We start from the raw sequence: 27530 nt of genomic DNA, 5'->3' as shown, positions 1-27530 counted from the left end.
TACAAAAATCCTCTTTTTTCTGAAAAATCGGTTGTATGGAGGATATATGCTATAGTGGTCCGATCCGGCCGGTTCCGACAAATGTCTAATCGGACACCCAAATACACCTGCTCACCAAATTTTATCAAGATATCTCAAAAATTGGGGGACTAGTTTGCATACAAACAGACAGACGGGCAGACAGACAGACGGACATGGCTAAATCAACTTAGCTCTTCATTCTGATTATTTCGGTATACTTAATGGTGGGTCTATCTATTTTCGTTTAAGGACTTACAATTTTGGGTTTCGTGACGAAATTAATATACCATTTCATTTTCATGAAAGGTATAAAAATAGGTAGGTACTTTGTGTGAGGATGCAAAGCTTCACGTTTTCTGTGGTCTGCATGTAAAAACTACGACTACGAATCACGTGTTTCAAATGAAGTAAACGTAACTATTTTATGAAACTTGATGAATTTTGAAGCTTCTATCCGTAAAAAAGGGGCAAAAATGACAGTTTGTATGAAGTATATAATATATATACCACCGATCTCTATGATTTTTTCAGACAAAAATATATGCTATATACGTAAGCATTTGGTGAAATTTGAAGCTTCTAGCTGTTAAAACGAGGCAGAAATTGCGAAAAGTTTCTTAACTGAACAATCGGTTGTATGAGATATATACTATGTATACACCCGATCTCAATGATTTTTTCAGACGTCAATATATGCTATACACGTAAGCATTTGGTGAAATTTGAAGCTTCTAGCTGTTAAAATGGGGCCGAAATCGCAAAAAAAAAAATATACTATATAAGTTAAATTACTAAAGGTTATTTAGTTGAAAAAAAAATGTTTTTATTGGGAGCTATGGCTCCTTTATTACTCAATGTCAGAAATAGAACTAACTTTTACAAATATTATTTTCTTACAACTAACTTATTTTGTCGCCGCTCTACCGACTGCGCTGCTGTTGCCGCTTTGTGAATTCGCTGACGATGCGCTTCCCACCGCTTGCTGCATTTCTGCTTATTTTCGTGATGTTATGACTTGGTTGAAATGTTGACGATGCATTTCTCACCGCTTGCTGCATTCTTAGTTATTTTCGTGGTGTTATGTTTCGTTATGGAATTTTGTTTACCAGCTTGTGCAACAAGTGTCTTCTTGCTTTACTATTTGGCGTGCGTCGTGCTAACAGCTCCCCCCCTGAAATTCAAACGTCCGCGTTTGAGGTGCTGGGTTTTGGAAATATTTGATTTAGCCCCTCTATTGCAGCCTCTGTCAGTTCGATGGGCTGCTGCTGGTTGACCTTTTTGGGGGGTAATCTTGACCTTGTAATGGATATAATAATGATTATAGCTACCAGTGCGATACTGATATTAGTAGCATAGTTGAAATGATTTGCAGATTTTGTGTATTCTATTAGTTTGGTGTTATTTATGTTTATCTGCTTTAGCATTTGTAGGGACAATATTTCTTCGGTTCTATTTGATTCTGAAAATGGCTGAAGTATAGCGGGTAGGGCTTGCTTGTGCGCTTTTCTGTATTGGAAAATTTTTTCCCGTTGATTATAATTGTAGCGTTGTTGTAGTGTATTATAAATGTGCCGTTAAGGGATGTAGTTTCTTCGTTTATTACGATTTCTCCTTTAAAGTCTTTCAAAAATAGGATGTCTGGTGAGAGTGCTTCAACTTCCGGTATGTGTTGACTGTTGGTCACTGTGCAGTTCGGCAAGCGGCTGTTTAGGAGATTACTTATACAATAGTCCCTACTTAAATCTAACAAATTATTTTTTGAACATATTTGAATTGAGTTGTATTGTTTACATTCTTTTTGTATGCCATAAAGGTTTCTTTCACAGGTAAGTATTGATTCGAAATTTATTTTATTAATCTTATTGTTTTTCTTTATTGCTCTAATGTCTATTGTTTTACAAGTTTGTTCTTCTACCGTGGGTAGACTTATGATATAAATGATGATTTTGCCATTTGTTGCTATTTTAATTTGTGAAAATTCTAAAGCTTCATCCAAATTTATAAACGGAATATTATCTTTTTCGAAAATCTGTTTGGCAATGTCTACTTCTTCACTTGGCATAATATATGAGTTTACTATATTGGCTTTAGCCCAATGAATAGCATATGCTATATTTATGAATTATTCCTTTAAAATTTCTAATTTGTATTTCAATTTCAAAAATGCTTCTATTTCCCTGCTTTTGTCATTTTGCAATTCCTTGGTAATATTGTTTGTAATATTTGTAATTTCATTTATCTTTTTTATTGTTAGTTTGTTAATAATAACCTGATTTACACATCGTTTAATTAGATGCGTATCCTACTTTTGTGTACTATTTGTCCCTTTTCGGTAATTACTGTACTATTTCGATCCTCCTTAACTATTTCCTTAGTATATGGCTTAGTTAATTTAGTCCCTAACCTCCTGTTTTTCTTCACGTAAATGATTTGACCTGGTAAATATGATTTTACGTTATGTTTCTTTCTGTTGTGGTATTCTATGTCCTTTCTCTGTTTAAGTGCCAGTTTCTCTAAGTTACTTTGCCTACTTCTTTCTATATCTTCTGGAGTAAACGTAACGTTTCTACCGAAATATAAATCTACTGGCCTCTTTTTAGTCACAGAATGGATAGTATGATTGTATTCCGACACAGCTCTTTCTAGGAGCTCGTCAAAGTTCCTGTGTCCTCCATTCTCTTTGAGGCAACGCATTATTTCCACCAGAGTAGAATGGAACCTTTCTACTTGCCCGTTTGCCTGGCTTTTGTATGGTGGTGTTGTAAAAACTTCTATTCCCAACTCGTCCGTCATCATAAATTTAATTGAACTAGAATTCAATGAAGGTTCGTTGTCGATTACAATCAGTTTTGGCACTCCGAAATAGAAAATCAAGTCTCTTAAAGGACCTCTAACGTCTACTATTGCCCTGCTTGAAAGCTTCCTTGTTTGTGCGTATTTCGTAAATTTGTCCAGGGCAGTCATAATTACTTTACCTTCTGTTAATAAAATGTCTATGTGGACCGTGTGTCCGGGATATGTGGGTAATGGCGTCTCGCCAATTTTGGGTTGGTTGGGATGGCGTTCGTATTTGTTTTCTTTGCAAGTTGTGCAATTAGTTACAATTCTTTTTATTTTGCTGAGCATTCCTGGGAAATAGCTTTTTTCCAGAATCTGTACTTTGTTTTCAACTGCATTTCTGTGTGCGCGTTTATGGATGTCTAAAATGGTGTTTTCCTGGTCCTGTTCGTTGGTGATGTCGTCAACTAATTTTTGGGTATAGCGTATCTTATAGTTACTAAAATGTAGTGGATAGATGTTTTGGATCATGCCCATTATCCTTTCATCTGTGTTGATTCCGTTGTTGACGGAGGGGTTAAGGTATCGTTTTAGGTGCGTAGTGAGAATTTGATTGTCATATTGGGGTTCTGTAATTATGTGACGATGGATTGTTGGAAATATTATTTTAAATTGATATGAAGATGTTTCGTCTTGCTTGAAAAATATTTGATTTTTAAAAACGTTTATTGGGGCCTCTGTACATGGTATGAGGTTATGGCTTGAGCTCTCGTCACTGTGGATTGTGGGAGTGAGGGAATTTATTTGGGGAGGTATCCTTGATAAGGCGTCTGCGACCAAGTTGGAGTACCCTGGTTTATACTTCAGTTCGTAATTATATTCCTCCAGGATTGCTTTCCATCGTTTCATTTTGCTATTCGTATTCCTTGTACTTAAAGCGTATGTAAGCGGTTGGTGGTCGGTAAATATATTTACTTTTCTTGACCCGTACAAGTAGTTCCTTAAGGAGCTTAAGGACCATATAATGGCCAGCATCTCCTTCTCATTGGTTGCATAAGATTCTTCGGTTTTGGATATGTATGTTACGGGTTTTTTATTTTGTGATAGTACGGCGCCTATTGCGAAGTCGGATGCGTCCGTGGTCAGTTCGAAGTCCCTTTCAAAATTCGGATGGGACAGAACGATGTCCGGTGAAGTAAGGGTGTTTTTTATTTTGTCGAATGCATTTAATGCTTCCTGACCTAGGGTAATGAATTGCTTCCTTGATGCGTTTTTGGAAATATTTCCAAATTCGCCTCGCAAAATGGCCGTAAGTGGCTTGGCGATCTTGGCAAAGTCCTGAATAAATCTTCTATAATAGCCTGCCATGCCAAGGAACGATCGAAGTTCCTTAAGATTTTTAGGAGGAGGCATATTAACTATGGCTTATACCTTTTTTGGGTTTGTTTTTATTCCTTCCGGGGTAACAACGTACCCCAGGAATTCTACTTCCTGTTTGGCAAACTCGCACTTGTCTAGCTGTATTTTCATGTTTGCACTCTCTAGGGTTCTGAACACTAATTCAATATTTTTTAAGTGTTCCTCTTCGTTTTTCCCAAATATTATTACATCATCGATGTAGACGTAACATCTTACACCGATATGTTGCCGGAGGATATCATCCAGTGCCCGTTGAAATGTGGAAGGGGCATTCTTAAGCCCAAATGGCAATCGGAGAAATTCGTACTTTCCGTTGTTTACGGAAAATGCCGTTTTCTCGATATCGGACTCACGAAGTGGAATCTGATGAAATCCGCTTTTAAGATCAACAACGGTAAATAGTGAATTATTTCCGAGGTTTGCAAGAACCTCATTTATTTCTGGTATAGGGTACTTATCGGGGATTGTAACTGAATTGAGCTTTCGATAGTCGATCACCATCCGGTATTTCTTTTTACCAGAGGCGTCCAACTTTTTGTCGACTATCCAGACTGGTAAGTTATAGGGGGATTTTGATCTCCTAATTATCCCGTTATCTAGGAGTTCCTCTATTTGCCTTTCTATTTCCTCTTTAAGCGCCATTGGATAAGGATAAGGCTTGGAATATACGGGTGTGTCGCTGGTAGTGCGGATTTCGCCCTTTACTAAAGTAGTATATGTTAGTTTTTCGTCGGGATCCGAGAACAGATTGGGACATTTCCCAATTATGCCATTAATTTTTGATTGAATTTCGGCAGAAAGATGTGGTATTTTTATTCCTACATTATTCACTTCTTGTGACACCCTTTGTTTTAGAGGGATAACTATATTTTCGAAAATTGTCATCATATTTTTATCAGTGTGGATTGTTGCTTGCAGTTGTTTGAGCGTGTCGTTACCTATTATTCCGTGAAAGGAGTTTAATGTTGGTAAAATGAAAAATTTAATTTTGCCTACGCCGTGTCCAAAAATATCCACGTACGTGTGGTGAGTGATCTCTATGTCTCCTGCGACAGAGTTAACTTTAAAAGTATGCTCATTAGGAATTGGATTTCTTATCTTCGAGGATTGTATGTAATTTTTATTCGAGCCGGTATCTATTAGAAAGTCTAGTCCATCTCCGCTCCTAGCAATGAACTCGTAATAGGGGAGTGAAGATGGAGTTAGTCTAAAAAATGAATAGTATCTAGTTCGGTGCAATCCTGCCCGTTCAGGACCGGATTATTGTTTGTGATTAAAGTGAGGTTACTTTTTGGTATGTGGTCTGGTTGATTTTCATTTCCATAATTAGTTAGGACGGGATTATCCTCGTAGATTTGGTGAGGATCTACCTGATCGTAGAATTCATCCGGTTTAGTGTAGTCCGTATTGGCGTAAAAAGTTCTTTGCATTTTATTTGGTGCGTGAGGATGTTGGGTAGAAAGGGGACGCTTCTGCGCGGAGTTGTTTTGGTTATTCTGCGGCCGGTTTTGATAGTTGACCTGCCTGGAATGTATGGACTGGTCTACATCCATTGGTACTGGTAGTTTTGGTGGTAGATTATTTCTGTTATTATTGGAGTAATTATTTTGATTGTTGTATCCTGTTGGGTTCGAACGGAAATTTGGGTTATACTGGGGATAATTGGTTTGGCCGTAGTATCCCGTGCGGAATCCTTGGTCATATCCGGGGTAATTGTAGTTGCTAGGACGATTTGTCGGTGGAATGAATGGATTATTTGGGTACCTATTTGGTTGTCGATTAAACTGTTGCAACCTCGGTGCAAAACTAGGTTTTGGTGCTAAGGAATAAGTCAGCTCGGGATAGAAGGGTCTGTTATTGTTATAATTTGTGGTATTTCGTGGTAGTCGTGGCGGTCCGTTGATAATTGATCTATTCACAGTGTTCGCGTGGTTCATTCGGAAGGACATGTTATCAAGTTTTTGACACAGGTGCAATGCCTGTGGCAGGGTGGTTGGTTCACGGATACTGAGGAGACGGGGTAGGTCTCCATTAAGCCCGCGAATAAACGTATCCAGAGCTTTCTCTCTGTAGGAGTTTGTCATGGCTCTGATGGACTCTTCGCCCAAGTCGAGACAGGAAATTTTGTCAAGGATTAGTGAAAGATGTTGATAGACCTTCTGATAGAAGATAGAAATATCATCGTGGCGCTGGGCCAGTGTGGTCATTTGGTATTCTAAAGTACCAATATCTCTCTTGTCGGAATAGTGCATCATAAGGCACTTTCTAATATGCGTCCAATCTAGTGGAGTACTATAGGATTCGAGAGCCGTGTCGGCATCGCCGACAATTTTGTGTCTGATTGTATGTAGTATGGCGAAATATTTAGGTGTGTTTTTCAAAGATTCATATGCTTTTAATATTCTGTCGACACTTTTTCTCCAGGAGCTAAATTCTCCTGGTCGTCCTGAGAATTCTCTCAGGCATTTTACCATATCTGGTACCCTATCTAGATCGTTTATATTTTGCGCATTTAATGTAACACTATGGTCTGGTGGCAAATCATTAGGGGAAGTCCTATTCATTCTATCTAACGCTTCTATAGCTGCTGATTCTAATTCCGTCGTATTAGAGACGGGAAGATTTCCCTGACGGGTATTTCCATATTCCAACCTAAGTTGGTTCAATTGATCAACGAGTTCCTCCGCGGATCCTGGCATTTTCCTAAAGATTTTTTTTTTTTATATTTGATTGCTAATTTATTTTAGTTCTTCTTTTATTTCACAAGGCACAACTCTGTTTACTTTTCACAATGATTTCTGTATAATATTTTCTTCAGATTTTATGGATTTGTTTCCTAATTTCTAGTTAATTTTTCTTTCACAAAAAGCAATTAAATTTACTTTTCACAATAATTCCCTTTTCTTTTTTGTTTCACAAGCGCAACTCAATTTACTTTCTCGCAATGATTTCTGTGTAAATTTTTATCTTTGATTTTATGGATTTGTATGCTAATTTCTCTTTTAATTTTTCTTTTCTTTCACAAAGCACAATTAGATCTACTTTTCATAATAATTTCTTTTTCTCTTTTTTCTTCAATTGTTATTATTATTTTTGTTTTCAATTATTTACTTATTACTATTTAATCTTACGCTAGTATCATGTCCAACTCTGGATGTGGGGTTTTCGCCGCTTCGGTGTTCGTCCTTTTCCCTCCTGGTACTTGGGTACCTCGGTCGTACTGCTTATTCCACTTCCCGGTGCCGCTGTAGACGCGTGGCCTTACTTGTTATTTTTCAGGCACTTTTAACGCTTTTTTTTTTTTTTATATACGTCACTCGCGTGGCCTTACTTTTTGATTTTCAGGCACTACTACTTTCCGACACTCGCGCTGGTCCCTGCTCTGGCGCCAGTTAAATTACTAAAGGTTATTTAGTTGAAAAAAAATGTTTTTATTGGGAGCTATGGCTCCTTTATTACTCAATGTCAGAAATAGAACTAACTTTTACAAATATTATTTTCTTACAACTAACTTATTTTGTCGCCGCTCTACCGACTGCGCTGCTGTTGCCGCTTTGTGAATTCGCTGACGATGCGCTTCCCACCGCTTGCTGCATTTCTGCTTATTTTCGTGATGTTATAACTTGGTTGAAATGTTGACGATGCATTTCTCACCGCTTGCTGCATTCTTAGTTATTTTCGTGGTGTTATGTTTCGTTATGGAATTTTGTTTACCAGCTTGTGCAACAAGTGTCTTCTTGCTTTACTATTTGGCGTGCGTCGTGCTAACATATATACCATCATATATATATTATATATATCACCGATCTCTATGATTTTTTGGCACAACAATATATACTATATACGTAAGCAATCGGTGAAATTTGAAGCTTATAGCTGTTAAAATGGGGTAGAAATTGCGAAAAGTTTCTTATCTGAACAATCGGTTGTATGAGATATATACTATATATACAACCGATCTCTATGATTTTTTCAGACGACAATATATGCCATATACGTAAGCGTTCGGTGAAATTTGAAGCTTCTAGCTGTTAAAATGGGGCTAAAATTGCGAAAATATATTTATATACTATGACCGATCTCATCAATTTTTTCAGGCAACAATATGTGCAATATACGAAAGTATATGGTGAAGTTTGAAGCTTCAATCTGTTAAATTGAGTAAGATATTACAAAAATCCTCTTTTTTCTGAAAAATCGGTTGTATGGAGGATATATGCTATAGTGGCCCGATCCGGCCGGTTCCGAAAAATGTCTTATCGGACACCCAAATACACCTGCTCACCAAATTTTATCAAGATATCTCAAAAATTGAGGGACTAGTTTGCATACAAACAGACAGACGGACAGACAAACAGACGGACATGGCTAAATCAACTCAGCTCTTCATTCTGATTATTTCGGTATACTTAATGGTGGGTCTATCTATTTTCGTTTAAGGACTTACAATTTTGGGTTTCGTGACGAAATTAATATACCATTTCATTTTCATGAAAGGTGTAAAAATAGGTAGGTACTTTGTGTGAGGATGCAAAGCTTCACGTTTTTTGTGGTCTGCATGTAAAAACTTCAACTACGAATCACGTATTTCAAAAATATATGAAGTAAACGTAACTATTTTATGAAACTTGATGAATTTTGAAGCTTCTATCCGTAAAAAAGGGGCAAAAATGACAGTTTGTATGAAGTATATAATATATATACCACCGATCTCTATGATTTTTTCAGACAAAAATATATGCTATATACGTAAGCATTTGGTGAAATTTGAAGCTTCTAGCTGTTAAAACGGGGCAGAAATTGCGCAAAGTTTCTTAACTGAACAATCGGTTGTATGAGATATATACTATGTATACACCCGATCTCAATGATTTTTTCAGACATCAATATATGCTATACACGTAAGCATTTGGTGAAATTTGAAGCTTCTAGCTGTTAAAATGGGGCCGAAATCGCAAAAAAATATATATATACTACATATATACTATATATACCATCATATATATATTATATATATCACCGATCTCTATGATTTTTTGACACAACAATATATACTATATACGTAAGCAATCGGTGAAATTTGAAGCTTATAGCTGTTAAAATGGGGTAGAAATTGCGAAAAGTTTCATATCTGAACAATCGGTTGTATGAGATATATACTATATATACAACCGATCTCTATGATTTTTTCAGACAACAATATATGCCATATACGTAAGCGTTCGGTGAAATTTGAAGCTTCTAGCTGTTAAAATGGGGCTAAAATTGCGAAAATATATTTATATACTATGACCGATCTCATCAATTTTTTCAGGCAACAATATGTGCAATATACGAAAGTATATGGTGAAGTTTGAAGCTTCAATCTGTTAAATTGAGTAAGATATTAGAAAAATCCTCTTTTTTCTGAAAAATCGGTTGTATGGAGGATATATGCTGTAGTGGTCCGATCCGGCCGGTTCCAACAAATGTCTAATCGGACACCCAAATACACCTGCTCACCAAATTTTATCAAGATATCTCAAAAATTGAGGGACTAGTTTGCATACAAACAGACAGACGGACAGACAGACAGACGGACATGGCTAAATCAACTCAGCTCTTCATTCTGATTATTTCGGTATACTTAATGGTGGGTCTATCTATTTTCCTTTAAGGACTTACAATTTTGGGTTTCGTGACGAAATTAATATACCATTTCATTTTCATGAAAGGTATAAAAATACACCACGTAGGTAATGTACAAAGCACAGATAGGAACATGGAACATAACAGAAGGGGCAACAGCACAGGCAAGACAGCAATAGGTATTTTAATGACATCGGAAGCAGAGCAAATGCACGAAACAATTTGGAAGGTAACAGACACCAACAACACATGCAAGACAAAAGGTATTTGAATGAGTATCCAAGCAGAGGAAACGAAATCGAAAACGGAAACGGACGTGAATTGAGACAAAATCCAAATACACAATCTGCTATGCAGTCAAGGAGAGCGCATAATTCTAATATGCAATCAGTGAATGGTAACAGAAACATGGGTAGGTATACATTTGAACACACAAATAATTCACAAAATTCATACATAAATAATACTCAACATCACAATGAGAACGTGGATAGGATACCACTATTTAAAGAATTCAATCAACCAAATACTTTTGTTCAATTCTTGGAAGTACCATTTCACACATACTTTGATGGCATAATAATTGGAAATAATATTCTGTTTGATCTTAACATAATATTTGATTATAAAAAGAGAATGTTGTTAACAGTCAGTGCAAGTGTGCCAATTTATTTCAACGAAGAAGAAGAATCTTCTTATGATAAATATGTAAATAATGAATTAGTACAGGTTTTCACATGTGAGGAAGAAAAAAATGAAAAGTCCCTAAATAGTTTATTTCCTGACCACTTAAATTCGAAAGATAAGGCGATGTTAAAATCTGCTTTAAATAAATACACTGATCTTTTTTATAAGGAAGGCGAAAATTTGACCTTCACAAGCGAGATTAAGCACAGGATTATCACAAAAACAGATGTCCCGATATACAACAAACTTTATAAGTATCCTGCTATACACAGAGCAGAAGTCGGTAGGCAAATTAAAGATATGACAAATCAAAAGATAATAGTTGATAGTAATAGCAATAGAGTTGTACGCCTCTTTGGGTTGTAGCAAAAAAAATCGATAGCAGCGGAACTCCAAAGTGGCGAATCGTTATTGATTATCGAAAGCTAAATGAGCAAACGGTAGATGATTGGTTTCCTATTCCGAATATGGAAAACATATTCGATAAATTAGGTAAATCTAATTATTTTAGTACATTTGATATCGCGAAAGGGTATCACCAAATTGAAGTTCATCCAGATGATAGGGCAAAAACTGCGTTTTCAACCGCTGATGGTCACCATGAGTTCAATCGCATGCCATTTGGGTTGAAATCTCTTCCAGCCACCTTTCAGAGGCTAACAAACCACGTACTGAGGGAATACATAAATAAGATTTGGGTAGTATATTTAGACGATATATTAATCTTTTCTACTTGATTTCAAGAGCATATCGACTCTATACAAAAAGTTCTAAATCAGCTACGCAAATCAAATTTAAAAATACAGTTTGAGAAATGCCATTTTGCTGCAATATCAACGAAATTCTTAGGTCATATCATTTCTGTTTAAGGAATCAAACCCGATCATTCCAAAAATGAGGCAATTAGTTCCATGAAATTACCGCAAACTGAAAAAGAAATTTAACAATTTTTAGGTATAACCGGCTATTATCGGAAATTTATTCGCGAAAGTAGCCTTACCGATGACTAAATTTTTAAAGCAAAATGCAGTAATTGACGTTAAAAATAAAGACTATATAAGCTCATTTGAATCTTTAAAAAAATTATTGACTAGTGATCCAGTTTTACAGCCACCTGATTTCGCGGAAAAGTATATTTTGACCACGGATGCGTCCTAATTTGCCATAGCTGCTGTATTGAGTAAGAAAAATCATCCAGTTTGTTATGCCTCGCGCACTTTAGCTGAACATGAAATACGATATTCAACCATTGAAAAGGAACTTCTAGCTGTAATTTGGGCTGTGAAATATTTTAGGACATAATTGTATGGACGAAAATTCCTAATACAAACAGACCACAAGCCTTTGACATGGTTACATAATATTAGAGAACCTAATATGAAACTACAAAGGTGGAAAATTTTTCTAAATGAGTTTTGATATTTGCTATATTAAACGCAAAGATAATAAGGTTGCAGACGCATTAAGCAGGTATTTGAGAAAATCAAACGACGACAATAGCGTTGATATTTTTAATAACGAGCAAATTGATTTTGCTGATACTAACATAGATATTCGCTCTACAGATGCAACTGTCCACAGTGGTATTGAGGACAATTTAAATACATTTTTATTACGGAAAAAAGTGTAAATTATTATAAAAACCAACTTTATCTTAGTTACGGTGATACAGAAAATATTTTTACAGAAACTGTTAATAAATAAAGCCATACTTTTGTCGTCATTAACGAGTCTTCTGATTTAGTAAATATATTAAGTAAAATACTGTTGAAAAAGGTTATAATGTGTATAATCTGTTCATAAAGTTTCAAGATATTTATATTAATAATTTTCAAAACAGCAGCTTAATTTTATACAGATTAGTTACTAAGTTAGTAGAAATTACAGACAACGACGAGATTTTAAGTTTAATTGAAAACTCACATATTCGAAACAATCACAGAGGAATTCAAGAAGTTTTTTACGAATTAAAAGATCAGTATTTTTATCCCAAACTTTATAAAATGATCACAATAGTAATTAATAATTGCAAAACTTGTCAGCTCGCTAAACACGATAGAAAACCAGTAAAATGCCATACCAAATTACGAAAAATCCAACTCACTTTAATGATATTGTGCACATCGACATTTGGTATCCAAATAGAAATTGTATGTTTTCAACCACAATAGACAAATTCTCCAAATATGCAACTTTTCACAAGTTAAACGATAGGAATTGGATAGCGATATGGACGCTTTAAGGCAGCGTATACAGTTTTTAGGAAGAATGAATACAATTGTTTTTGATAACGAAAGGTGTATGTTACACAGTGCTGTCGCTTTGTTCTTTAAAGAAAATAATATCGAAGTTCATAAAACTACACCATACCTTAAAACAGTCAATTCCGATATGTTGCTGTTGTTGTTGTTGTAGCTGTGCTTCGCCCCACCTAATAGTTGCCACCGATCACAAATTGTCATCAATATCCTCTAACGGGAGTCCAAGGAAACTTTTTGTTTCAACAGGGGAGGACCATAATGAAAGGGGTGTTAGAGGCGTTGGTTCCACATTACAATTAAAGAGAGGGTTGATGTCATGTGGGTCACATTGCAAGCGGGGCATACATTTTGTATGACGGGGTTGATTCTGGATAGGTAAAAGTTTAACCTGTTACAGTATTCCTGGGGAGTATGCGTTCCTCTTCCGCAAGTTTTGGGTACTGTTCTTTGAGTACTGGATTCACCGGGCAATTCCTGGCATAAAGGTCCGACGGCTGTTTGTGGAGTTCACCAAGGACCTGCTTGTGTTTTTTTTGCTTCATACGTCTGAGTTCTCAGGTGCCGTATTTCCTCAAAATGCTTACGGAGATGACTCCTTAAGCCCCTAGGCGGTGTTGGCTCATCAATCAAATGTCTGTTGGGATGCCCAGGTTTCTGGGTATTCAACAGGAACTGTTTGGTTAGCATCTCATTTATCTCCCTGATGGGGAGTATTATCGCCTTATTATGTAGATGTTGTTCTGGGGACATAAGAAGACAGCCCGTGGCGGTTCTGAGAGCAGTATTTTGGCAGGCCTGTAGTTCCTTCCAGTGGGTAGTTTGTAAGCTTGGCGACCATATAGGGGACGCGTAGCATGCAATCGGCTGGCCAATTGATTTGTATGTGGTAATGAGCGTTTCTTTGTCTTTTCCCCAAGTACTGTCAGCAAGGGATTTGAGGATTTTATTACGGCTCTAGATTTTCGATACAATTGCGGCTGCGTGCTCACCAAAATGTAGATCCTGATCAAACGTCACACCCAAGATTTTGGGGTGTAGGACAGTCGGTAGCGTAGTGCCATCGACGTTGGTGTTCAAAATGGTCGACATTTGCGACGTCCATGTTGTAAATAAGGTCACGGACGATTTAGTCGGTGATAATGCCAGGTTTCGCGAGGCGAAAAAACTGGAGAGATCAGGGAGGTAGCCGTTTATTCTGTTGCAAAGCTCATCGATCTGTGGGCCTGGGCCTGTGGCCATTATTGTGCAGTCATCGGCGTAGGAAACGATAGTAACTCCTTCTGGTGGCGAAGGTAGCTTAGAGATGTAGAAATTAAACAAAAGTGGGGGAAGGGCACCACCCTGTGACACCCCTTGGTTAATTCTTCTTGGTTTTGATGTTTCATTTATAAATTGCACCGATGCCTGCCGACCACCCAGATAATTTGCGGTTCACCTTTTAAGACATAGGGGAAGGGTAGACCCTTCCAGGTCTTGCAGTAACGTGCCATGGTTCACCGTATCAAAAGCTTTTGATAGGTCTAGCGCAACGAGTACTGTTCTATGGTGGGGGTTTTGATTTAAACCGCAATTTATCTGGGTGCTGATGGCATTTAGCGCGGTGGTGGTGCTATTGAGTTTTCTGAAGCCATGCTGATGGCAGGCTAGCTGCAAATTTGCTTTGAAGTAGCTGGTTTCCCCGGCTTTAGTAGCGGGGTCCCTTGGCCATTTTCCATTTTTCGGGAATGACAAAGGTGGAAAGAGACAGGTTGAAGACATGTGCTAAATATTTGAAACCCTCTTTCCCTAGGCTTTTAAGCATCGGCATGTCTATGCCGTCTGGGCCCACTGCTTTGGATGGTTTAGCATGACCGATGGCATCCTCAACCTCTTTGGCGGTGATGGTAATTGGTGACGCGCTGAATTTATGTTTTATGTGCGTGTCTGTTGGCCCTCCGTCTATCTTTGTCGACCGTAGAATGCATTATATATTGTCGGCAGAAAGTGCTCGCGCATTTTTTCGCATCCTACAGCACTATATCGCCAAAGGCGATGGAAACTTTGTCATTGTGCCTAGACGGATTCGATAGGGACTTTACGGTGGACCAAAGTTTACCTACACCGGCAGAGAGGTTACAACCGCTTAGGTGCTCCTCCCATTTCGCCTGCTTGTGTTCATCCACAAACAATCTGATGCGTTGGTTTATATCCCTTATTTGGGGTTCGCCGGGATCGAGCTGTCTTATAAGGTCACGTTCTCTCGCTAAAATTGCGGCCTCCGCCGGGAAATGGGGCCGAATTTCGGGAATTCTACCGGCGGGAATGAAACGAGTCGAAGCGTATTCAATGACCTTGCGGAAAGCGCGCTCCCCTTGGCGGGCATCAGTCGGGATAGGGAGGGCAGCAAAGCGGTTTTCTGTAAAGGATTTGTATTCGTCCAACCTTCCTTTTTTAAAGTTTATGAAAGTGCGTTTTTCTGTGACGATGAAGTCGGGGGTACGCTCGGGCGAAATAAGTAGAGGCAGGTGGTCGGATGCCAATGTTACCATCGGCTGCCAGTTAACGTAGTTTACGAGTTCTGCGCTCACGATTGAAATATCCGGCGAACTGTGGCAGCTTCCTACCATCCGTGTGAGGGCGTCTCCGTTTATCGTGCAGAACGTCGTTTCTTCTATTTGATCCGCCAACATTTCACCCCTACTGTTCGCCCGCAAGTTTGAATGCCTTAGATAGTGATGGTCATTGAAATCGCCTAAGATAATGCGATTGTTGCCAGTGAGTAAGGCGTTGATATTAGGCGGTATCCACTGGGGCAACAGGTGGTAGGAGGGGTCTAGATGTTGATGATTTCTAGGTTTGCATCGCCTGTCCGGACAGATAAGCCTTGACGTTCTAAGACACTGTCCCTGCGGCCGATGTCGGGATCAAATATATGATATTGCACAGAGTGGTGCATGATAAACGCGAGGCCGCCTCCATTTCCGCTCTCGCGATCTTTTCTGTGGACATTAGAACAGGTCTGCAGAGCAGATCTTGCTGTGAGTTTAGTCTCTTGAATCGCAGCAATGCGGATGTTGTGCCGCTTCATGAAATCGTCTATCTCCGTGATCTTCCCAGTTAATCCATTACTGTTTAACTGCAGAATTCTGAAGTGCATAGGGGGAGACGTCGTCACTCTGGGAGTAAGTGATGGGTGACTACCCCTGGGTTCTGGAAGGCTAGGACGCAACTGCTGTTGTGGACCTGGGTCTGGACGTCCTTGGGTAAGCATTGGGGTACCCGGTGTATTTGGGTATGCGGCCTGGGAACATGGCGCATGAAACCTGTCGGGGTGTTGCCGTCGCGGAGACCAGAACATCTAGGAAAGTGGCACCGTCCATGGCAGCAGCTGCATTGGACGGATGTTGCAAACAGATATATTCTGTGCTGGCAAACCGTGCAAAGGGAGGTAGGGACTAAGAGTCTGTTTCCCTGACCTACACAATTTCTGCTGAAAACGAGGGGGGGGGGGGAAGATGGGGCAGGGGCTGATGCTCGGCATTGCTCCCGACTCTACTACGGATATTGTAGGTATGAGTGGGAGCAGCCGTATGAGTTGGTGGCGCCGTGGGGCGCGAGCAGCAGCGGGTAGTGGGGCGCTAAGGCGCAGACTACGGGACGTCCTTGGGCGTGAACAGCAAGGAGCCACAAAAGATTTATAGAAGTTACGTGGACGTCTGGTTTTGGGTTCTAGCCCAGCACAACCTGTCCAATGCAACCATCCCTTACACGAGATACACTGACAAGAGCATGACCGTCCAAAAAAGATTCTTTTCCGGCAGATGCAGCAAAAATATTTCTCAGGACCGGGGCAGGAGACGGACCCGGATTGGGTTCGATACCTTCCCGGAGCAAGAGAATGTGGAGCAGTCCCGCTGCAAGGAGCTGCTGGGAGGATGACAATTTGTGGGAGAGACGCAACAAATTAAATGGGGTTACACTGAAATGACAGCCCTTGTTCGGGAACAATCACGAGTCGCTCCGGTGCATAGAACCGACTGCCTTGGGAAGCGCAATTCCGATATCGAAAGTTTGCATGGTACATTAAATGAGCATCTGAGAATAATGAACGTGGATAAAAAGAAGAAAGGTTTAGAGTTAAATGAGAAGCTTTTTCAAATATTTAATATTTATAATAATACAATTCACACTACAACAAGGAAACCTCCTATCGATTTTATAATTAAACATTTTGACAAAGATTACATTCAAGACTTATGTAAAAAATATCAAGATGAGAAGGCTAAACGAATAAATAAGCTTAACGAAAATAGAAATCAACCCATTGACCAACAAGAGAGCATTGTTAAAACCAGAAAAAATGCAAAAGCTTAACCGAAATATAAAGAGCTTGATAACTATGTTAAGGGAGGAAATTATGTTTTGGATTCATCTACTAAGCAAAATGAGAAATATTATAAATCACAATTGAAAAGAAAATATAATTATCAAACCACTAGTTAGAGAAAGAAGAGAATTTTGAAATATTAACAATGTTTTGAAATATATGTAATTCAATTGCTTTTTTTACTATCGTACCATTGTCGAATTGTTTTTAACATTTCTTTACTTAAATAAGAAGTCTGCGTTAACATTTTTAATTTTTACTGATAACGTTTGCAGAGACGCAAACATCCAAGGGTGGAGGACTTATGTATTAGAAGCCTACACATATGAGGTTTTTTTAAAAGTAGTATTATGTTCTCTTAATTTAGTATTAAGAGAGAAGTTAACTTTAATTAGTTATTAGGATACCGTTATTCGAAATTGTTAACTCTTTAAACATTGGCATAAGCTCCATTCGAATTTGGGTGTAGATCAGATGTAAAGTGAAGCTCGTGAAATGAAGATCATTTTTATCGACTTTCCGTCTACATCATTATTATGTTATAGATATTTGCATGCATTTGATAATAATAAGCATTAGTTTACCGCTGTTTGTATAAATATAAGGAACTTGAAAGAATAGCAAAGTAGTTGCTGTAGTTGCTGGCCGATGCAAGCGGCAACAAAGAACAATACGATGACGAAGAGAATGAGAAAGTGTCGTTCACTGTTTGGTAAGCCGCAAATGCAAGTTTGTATAATGATATAGTATATCGTCGGCTTATATTCAGCAGCATTACATTTATTTCTAAACATTCCGCCTGCAGACCTAATGGCCAAAAACATCGCGTTAGCAATTGTTAAAGCCTTGGGGCAGCGTGAGTGCAGGCCTTATTGCCATAGCAGCATAGCGCCAATCTAATATGGGGCAAACGGAATATATGGTCCCGTGCCTGGGCTCCGAAGGAGATCTTGATGCCAGGGTGCACCAACTAATGGCAGAACATACCATACACTTGTATACGGATGGTTCAAATTAATAGAAGGGGTCGGATCTGCTGTTTACTGTGTCGATCCAGAAGAAAGTAGATCCTCCAGGCTGACAGATTACTGCAGCAGAAATTCTATAGGAAGCGTGCTTAAGCTACAGCCGCGTCAATATATATATTATAAGGCAATAGTCATTAAGGCAATAATCTCACACAGAACTTCATCAAGAAGTGTTCTGGAATGCAAAGAAGCTTAAGAAAAACTTCGCTCAGATAGAAGGTAACTCAAAGGCCGATGAGTTGGCAAAGGAGGGTGCAACACCCGTCAAGGCTACGGATATTAGTGGCGGCATAGTTGCCAGATCTCGAGGCAGCAATTAAGCTAGGTGCTTAAAATGTTTAGTATTTTCCAAGAGAACTGAGCTATTCTATAACATAAGTCCTGACACCTGATTGGGGTTCCTCCGTTTGGTAGTCAAACAATTTGTGGTAACACTTTGAACACATTCAGTCTTTATTGACCGGCCAGTTCAACCTAACCTTATATACTTTTTCATATTGCTTTACCCGGGACTTGAACCAGGACCGTCGGTGTGGTAGGTTGTGCACGCTTCCACCACACCACGACGTTAATATTTATCCCAACTATTTTATGGTGAAGATAGCTTTCTAGTTTCATAAAGTAAGAGTATACGTCAAAAAAAGATGTTTTTAATACGCACATACTGGATAACATGTAATAAGAGTCAGATTGATTAGCTATAAATAACATTAAAAGTGCTTTAACTTCTAAGCTTACTGACTTAGATAAATGGTTCAAAAGCTACAACGTCATCAACACGATATTTTAAGGGAGATGAAACCCAATTAACTGACCTAATCAAGTGAAACCGATTTCATAGCTCGAAAGGTCATTAAAAGCAAATAAGCAGGTTTCTGAGACCAAAATAACGACGCATCAATTTAAAAAATCGGATGTCAAATAACCAAGATACAATAAAAAAAACCAATTCGGTTGTATTTCGAAGGATCAATAAAATAAAAAAGTTTTTCCGAAACCCTCTCAAAATGTTTAAAATTTAGTGACGCACTTTTACAACTTTTTTTACGTCCTGTCTAATACGTACTTTTACGAAAGTAACCTCGAATTTTAGTGATGCATTATTCTAATGCTTAACCCAAGGCAAGTCGGTAGGTATTGAACTGCATAGGGTGATCATGAACAAAGAGAAAGTCCTGGAATATCAGAAATATACTCTCCGCGGTTTCCTGGATATTTTCGCGACTATCAAGAGTGTATATTCTTCAAAGTGTTTTTGGTATCCGGAAAATTATTACTTCATCGCCTAAAATATTACTCGAAATTACCCTTTAAATACTGCTTAAAACAGCATTCCAAATACTTCACAAAATACTTTTGTTAAAGCATAACTCTTTTATGTATTTGTATTTAAAATGAGGACAGGCGTGGGGATCGAAACCAACAAAAACAAGTAAGGAAGGTTAAGTTCGGGTGTAACCGAACATTACATACTCAGTTGAGAGCTATGGTGGCAACATAAGGGAGAATAACCATGTAGGAAAATGAACTGAGGGTAACCCTGGAATGTGTTTGTATGACATGTGTATCAAATGAAAGGTATTAAAGAGTATTTTAAGAGGGAGTGGGCCATAGTTCTATAGGTGGACACCATTTAGGGATATCGCCATAAAGGTGGACCAGGGGGGACCCTAGAATTTGTTTGTACGATATGGGTATCAAATGAAAGGGGTTAATGAACATTTTAAAAAGGAGTGGGCCTTACTTCTACAGGTGGACGCCTTTTCGAGATATCGCCATAAAGGTGGACCAGGGGTGACTCTAGAATGCGTTTGTACAATATGGGTATCAAAGGAAAGGTGTTAATGAGTACTTCAAAAGGGCGTGGGGTTTAGTTCTACAGGTGGACGCCTTTTCGAGATATCGCCATAAAGGTGGACCAGGGGTGACTCTAGAATGTGTTTGTACGATATGGGTATGAAATTAAAGGTATTAATGAAGGTTCTAAAAGGGCGTGGAGCTTAGTTCTATAGGTGGACGCCTTTTCGAGATATCGCCATAAAGGTGGACCAGAGGTGACTCTAGAATGTGTTTGTACGATATGGGTATCAAATTAAAGGTATTAATGAGGGATTTAAAAGGGAGTGGTGGTAGTTGTATAGGTGGTCGCTTTTTCGAGATATCGGCATAAAGGTGGACCAGGGGTGACTCTAGAATGCGTTTGTACAATATGGGTATCAAACGAAAGGTGTTAATCAGTATTTTAAAAGGGCGTGGGGCTTAGTTCTATAGGTGGACGCCTTTTCGAGATATCGCCATAAAGGTGGACCAGGGGTGACTCTAGGATGCGTTTGTACAATATGGGTATCAAACGAAAGGTGTTAATGAGTATTTCAAAAGGGCGTGGGGCTTAGTTCTATACGTGGAGGCTTTTTCGAGATATCGCCATAAAGGTGGGCCAGGGGTGACTCTAGAATATGTTTGTACGATATCGGTATCAAATTAAAGGTATTAATGAGGGTTTTAAAATGGAGTGGTGGTAGTTGTATAGGTGGTCGCCTTTTCGAGATATCGCCATAAAGGTGGACCAGGCGTGACTCTAGAATGCGTTTGTACAATATGGGTATCAAACGAAAGGTATTAATGAGTATTTTAAAAGGGAGTGGGCCTTAGGTCTATAGGTGGACGCCTTCTCGAGATATAGCCATAAAGGTGGACCAGGGGTGACCCTAGAATATGTTTGTACGATATGGGTATCAAATAAAAGGTGTTAATGAGTATTTTAAAAGGGAGTGGGGCTTAGTTCTATAGGTGGACGCCTTTTCGAGTTATCGCCATAAAGGTGGACTAGGGGTGACTCTAGAATGTGTTTGTACTATATGGGTATCAAATTAATGGTATTAATGAGGCTTTTAAAAGGGAGTGGTAGTAGTTGTATATGTGAAGGCGTTTTCCAGATATCGACCAAAATCTTGGTTCACATTTTGGTCGATATCTGGAAAACGCCCAGAACACCCAGAACATCATCTGCCGGATACCGCTAATTTATTTATATATATAATACCACGAACAGTATTCCTGCCAAGATTTCAAGGGTTTTTTATTTCGCCCTGCAGAACTTTTTCATTTCATTCTACTTAATATGGTAAGTGTCACACCCATTTTACAAAGTTTTTTTCTAAAGTTATATTTTGCGTCAATAAACTAATCCAAATACCGTGTTTCATCCCTTTTTTCGTATTTGGTATAGAATTTGGCATTTTTTTCGTTTTTCGTAATTTTTGATATCGAAAAAGTGGGCGTGGTCATTTCGGCCATTTTTTATACCAATACAAAGTGAGTTCAGATAAGTACGTGAACTGAGTTTAGTAAAGATATATCGATTTTTGCTCAAGTTATCGTGTTAACGGGTGAGCGGAAGGACAGACGGTCGACTGTGTATAAAAACTAGGCGAGGCTTCAACCGATTTCTCCCTTTTTCACAGAAGTAAGTTATCGTCCCAGAGTCTAAGCCCCTACCAAATTTCACAAGGAGTGGTAAATTTTTGTTCGACTTATGGCATTAAAAGTATCCTACACAAACTAAATGAAAAAGGTCGGAGCCACGCCCATTTTGAAATTTTCTTTTATTTTTGCATTTTGTTGCACCATATCATCACTGGAGTTGAATGTTGACATAATTTACTTATATACTGTAAAGATATTAAATTTTTTGTTAAAATTTTACTTAAAAAAAAAAATTTTTTTTTTAAAGTGGGCGTGGTCGTTCTCCGATTTTTCTAATTTTTATTAAGCATACATGTAGTAATAGGGGTAACGTTCCTGCCAAATTTCATCATGATATCTTCAACGACTGCCAAATTACAGCTTGCAAAACTTTTAAATTACCTTCTTTTAAAAGTGGGCGGTGCCACGCCCATTGTTCAAAATTTTACAAATTTTCTATTTTGCGTCATAAGTTCAACTCACCTACCAAGTTTCGTCGCTTTATTCGTCTTTGGTAATGAATTATCGCACTTTTTCGGATTTTCGAAATTTTCGATATCGAAAAAGTGGGCGTGGTTATAGTCCGATATTGTTCATTTTAAATAGCGATCTGAGATGAGCGCTCAGGAACCTACATACCAAATTTCATCAAGATATCTCAAAATTTACTCAAGTTATCGTGTTAACGGACGGACGGACGGACGGACATGGCTCAATCAAATTTTTTTTCGATCCTGATGATTTTGATATATGGAAGTCTATATCTATCTCGATTCCTTTATACCTGTACAATCAACCGTTATCCAATCAAAGTTCATATACTCTGTGAGCTCTGCTCAAGTGAGTATAAAAATAATAATAACTAGCGTACCCTCGCCCGCTTCACTAGGCGATACATTCAATGATTTGCTGAAAGAGAATAAAATGAATACGAAACAAAGCAAATTCTTTGATACAATTTCATTCGAACTTTATTGTAACACTTTTTGGTAGACAACGTTTTTGGGTTTTCCATCTTTCGCGTAAATGAATAATGACGATGGTTTGCCTACTCGTGAGCAAGCTACATACAATTGTCCATGAGAAAAAATTGGGTATTCTAAATTAATACCGCACATTTGTAGAGACTTTCCTTGCGCCTTATTAATTGTCATAGCGAAGGCGAGGCGAATAGCGAACTGCAAACGTTTGAAATCGAATGGTAAATCCGTCGATCAGTGGAATTCTGGGTATCAAAACGTCTTCTCCTTTGTACTTCCGTTTCAAAATTGTTACTTCGATAACGTTACCCATTAGCTTCTTCACAGCGAGTCTGGTACCGTTGCAAGGTCGTGGCACATTCATTTTGCGCAGCGTAATAATCGGTGCTCCAATTTTAAATCGTAAATTATGAGGTGGTAGGCCTGGCAAATCGAGTGAGTTTAAGAATTCAGTTGGATAATTTACGACATCATCTTGATCAGTAATAGTGTCCAATGACTTATATGCAACTATGTCACCAGGTATTTGATACAGAATAGCTGCATTTATATCATTGAAGTCCTTATTTTTCCCAGCTAAAATTGCCCTTTTGCTGAGCCAATCATAGTTTTTGTAATGTTGAACTATGTTTGGAAATACACTGTATCAACGCCTCTTTAGACTGTGCAAAAGTGCAGAAATTGTTAGGCAATGTAATCATTCCTGTTGGATCGACAGACATTTGGCCATTTCCAATTTTCAGTAATTGTTGTGAAAATTCAGCTGCTGACGGATCGTTTTGTAGTTGAACACGTACGTTTGTAGTAAGTGTAAGCGTGTTTATATGTCTCCATAAATACGATGATTTTAAACATGCATTGATTTCATCTGCAGCCGTGGATTTTGGGATCACAGGTAATGTTTGCCTGAAATCTCCAGCTAATAAAATCATGGCACCCCCAAAGACTGTTTGGTTTCCTCTTAGATCTTTCAAAGTTCTATCAAGTACTTCCAGTGATTTCTTGTGTGCCATAGTACACTCGTCCCATACTATGAGCTTACATACTTTAAGACCTTTTGCCATTCCAGATCTTTTCGAAATATTACATGCTGGTGTTTGATTTACCTGCATATTCAAAGGCAACTTTAACGCAGAATGTGCTGTGCGACCGCCTTCCAGTAATGTAGCCGCAATTGCGGAAGAAGCGAGTGCCAATGCAACGTTATTATCTGATCGAATTGTTGCTAATATCAATGAAATCAAAAAGGTCTTGCCTGTTCCCCCAGGAGCATACAAGAAAAAAAATCCACCAGTTCCATGGCTAACATTATTCATGATTGTATCATACACATGTTGCTGTTGGTGATTCAATTTCGTTAAATTTGATATTACAAATGTGTTTAGTTCATTACAATCATAATGGTATTCACGCTCCAGTTCTCGATTGAACATATCATGCATTGGACGATTTGCTGCTGGCATGCACAATTGTACTAACGATTTGTTTGACATCGACAAACAAATGTCACCAATCCTTATCAATGCTTCTATGTAAATTCCAACTCATAATTTCCAATATTTCGAGACATTTGGTTTAAAATATCATCAGCCATATAATCCTTGAAATTATGCCACAATTCCAATGGATTAGATGGGGAGCACATTGCAATTATTATCGAAACTAATATTCGTATTTGATATGGACTGGCTATTACAGCTGAAACGGCAAGCGTATCTTCCCAATGCTTATCATCCTCCAACAAATTTAATTTTTGACATGCTTCACGATATGTAGCGCACAATTCTCCGGTATTTCAGCTGATATCACACTATCAATTTGATCCGGTGTAATTTTATCAACCAACCAAATCAAAATGTGTGCGTGCGGTAATCCCCACTTTTTCCATTCAACGGAATACATATAAAAACGCACTTCTCCAAACACTACGTTTGACAATAAAATCCATAAGTGATTTTAGTTTTAGTTTGAAAATCCGAGCAGTTATGTCGTGTCGATCAATTGGGGATTGGCCAGGAAACAAATGGTCTTTGATTTCACTCCATTGCGCATTACATGTAAAAGTAACAAACATATCCGGCCGTCCATAAGCGCGAACATACGGCATGGCATCCTGTGCATAATCATGCATGTGTCGCGGGCTACCAGTATATGTTGCTGGTAATATGATCATTCTACCGATGTCATTCACATTTCCATCGTTATTCACAGCATCCCGTAAGTGAATGTATTCCTCGGACCGTAACTTAGTATGGTTGAATTTTATATAGTTTAAGCGCTCGGTCTCAATTTTTGCATTTTTTTTTTTTTTTTTTTTTTATCCACGACAAATTGGTGAACAATCTTCTGCGTTTCAGAGTGTGAGATTCTTCAATTTCACGAATAATTAATCGATATGAATAATAATTCATAGCGCTAACTTTTTTCATTCGTTTCTGCGCCTCGATTAAAAAAAAAACAAAAATGGGGAAATTATTATTATCATATGTGAATATTGATACTCATAATGTAAAAACACATCCTAAGGTTATTCTGATCCACGTTTCGGGCAATATCTCGAAACCCTAGTCACCCAGATGTATGAAAATTACCCTCTGCTAAAGAACTCAGCAACAGCTTTCATTTGATATCCATTGTATAAACACATTCAAGGGGTATCTGGGTCCACGTTTTGGCCTATATCTCGAGACCCTAGTCACCTAGGGGCACGAAAAGTACCCTATATTAAATTACTCATCAGAAGCTTCCATTTGATACCCATATTATTCAAACACTTCGTAGGGTTATCCGGGTCCACGTTTTGACCTATAACTCAAGACCCTAGAAATTAAAAAAATTTTTTTTTACTAAAAACCTTCCCCCTATTTGATCCCTATAATATGAAAAAAGAACGAATAAAATGGGCCTCGTATCGGCCTCAAAACATGGACAGGAACGAACATTATTTCATTTATATATATATAGATGTAGGATACGTACAGTGTTGCCATTTTGGTGCTTTTGGAGCCAGATCTAGTCCTTTTTTTGCGCTTAGCTCCAAAAATTCCCGTTTAGCCCCTAGCTTTTTTTGGCCCTCTTTAAAATGTTGGCACCTTTTTTCTCCAAATCTATTTCGGCAACACTCGATACATTTATCGATAAACTGTGTTATGAGGTTGTATATTTGCTTTCCAGCTTGTGCAACAAGGTTAGGTTAGGTTGAACTGGCCGGTCCATGAGGACCTCACATAGACTGAATAAGTCCGTAGTGTTACCAGGAGTTTGTTTTAACGGCCAAACTGAAAAACCTTATCAAAAACCAGGACCTATGTTATAAAATAACTCCGTCCTCTTGGCAAATACTAGAAGCTTCCTAGGATTTAAGCCACTTGCTTCTTCTAGATCTGACAGCTGTATCACTCCTAATAGTTGAAGTCTTAGCCTGGCAAGCGCAGGGCAAGATCTTTTCGGCGCTCAAGCTGCCCCGAGGCACCGAGCCTGGTTGCAGTTGTTAACGCTGTGTTCTTTGCTACCAGGTCTACAGGTGGAATGTGCAGAATGGCATACAGTGCAGCTGTCGGGGTTGTTTTCAGGGCTCCCGTAATGCTAAGCATTGATAGTCTGCATACCCTCTCTAATTTTTTGAGGTAGGTTGCTTTTTATGTGGCTTTCCACAAAACAAGAACTCTATAGTATAGGATAGGACTTACAATCGCTGTAAAAGCCCACTGGGAAAGAGAGGGCGATAAGCCCCACGTACACCCCAGCATTCTTTTACATGCACAAAGTGCCGTTGAAGCCTTTTTCACGCTCTCCTCCACGTTGAGCTTCCATGACAGCTTACTATCTAGGATGATTCCTAGATACCTTGTGCAAGGTTTCTCCTGTAGGGGCACCCCTCCTAACTTAGGCTTGTTCCAATTTGGGACCTTGTACCTCTTTGTAAACAAGTCCATATCCGTCTTCTCCGCACTGACTTTCAACCCGCCATTAGATGCCCAGGTATGAATATCTCGAAGCGCCCGATCCATCAAAGAACTAATCATTGGAAGGCACTTTCCACTTATGACAATTGCAACGTCGTCTGCGTAAGCCGTAAGTTTTACGGGTCCCTCATCGAATCGCCTGAGCAGTTGGTTGATGACCAGCGTCCACAGCAGAGGTGATAGCACCCCTCCCTGCGGCGTTCCCTTGTCCAATGATTTCGTCGTACAAACAATCCCCATTGTGATGTAATGTTCCTGCAATTTAACATGCAGCCGATCCATCTGGTTAAGGCTGGATGTACTTTAATGTAATTAAAGCCATCCATAATCGCCCATTTTGCAACATTATTGAAAGCCCCGGCAATATCTAAGAAGACTCCTAGAGCATATTCCTTATATTCCTGGGCTTTTTCTACGCTTATTACCACCCTATGCAATGCGGTGTCTACCGACTTGCCTTTGGTGTACGCATGTTGTGATGTGGAGAGCAGCTTTTTGTCCACGTTGGACTTTATGTACACATCTATCAGCCTCACAAAGGTTTTGAGCAGAAATGATGTTAAGCTAATGGGTCTATAATCTTTGGGATAAACGTGACCGATCTTCCCGCCATTGGTAGGAAAGCTACACGAGCAGTTCTCCAAGAGTGCGCTACATGATTCAGTCTTATGCACCCATCGAATATTATTTTAAGCCATTCCACGACCGCCCTACTTGAAACTTGTAGCATGGCCGGGAATATACTATCTGGGCCCGGCGATTTAAACTTAGAAAGCGTCTTCATTGCCCATTCGATCTTGGTATCGGTCACCAAGCCCGGCACTACCGCTCCGTGATCGAAGTGTGAGTGCTGTCTGCTGGCTCTTCTAAACCATCTCCCAATGGGAAATCTGTATCGAGAAGCATCTCAAGGGATTCCTCACTATTACGTG

General features: G+C 38.8%; 1 protein-coding gene across 3 annotated transcripts in view; it reads left to right on the top strand.

Annotated features, from left to right (window-relative positions):
• Nucleotides 1-10241: 10241 nt before the first annotated feature.
• Nucleotides 10242-27530, top strand: part of LOC137235799 (axin-like) — a 647628-nt gene continuing 630339 nt past the window's right edge. For 2 of the 3 annotated variants that reach the window (XM_067758632.1, XM_067758630.1), the window contains exon 1: nucleotides 10242-10258. The gene's annotated coding sequence lies outside the window, so the exon portion shown is untranslated. The remainder of the gene's footprint in view (nucleotides 10259-27530) is intronic. The other variant, XM_067758631.1, reaches the window with a different exon arrangement.

Source organism: Eurosta solidaginis, unplaced genomic scaffold (assembly GCF_040869045.1).
Source record: "Eurosta solidaginis isolate ZX-2024a unplaced genomic scaffold, ASM4086904v1 ctg00001082.1, whole genome shotgun sequence".
Taxonomy (NCBI): Eukaryota; Metazoa; Arthropoda; class Insecta; order Diptera; family Tephritidae; genus Eurosta; species Eurosta solidaginis.
This window is presented reverse-complemented; position numbering and strand designations above follow the sequence as displayed.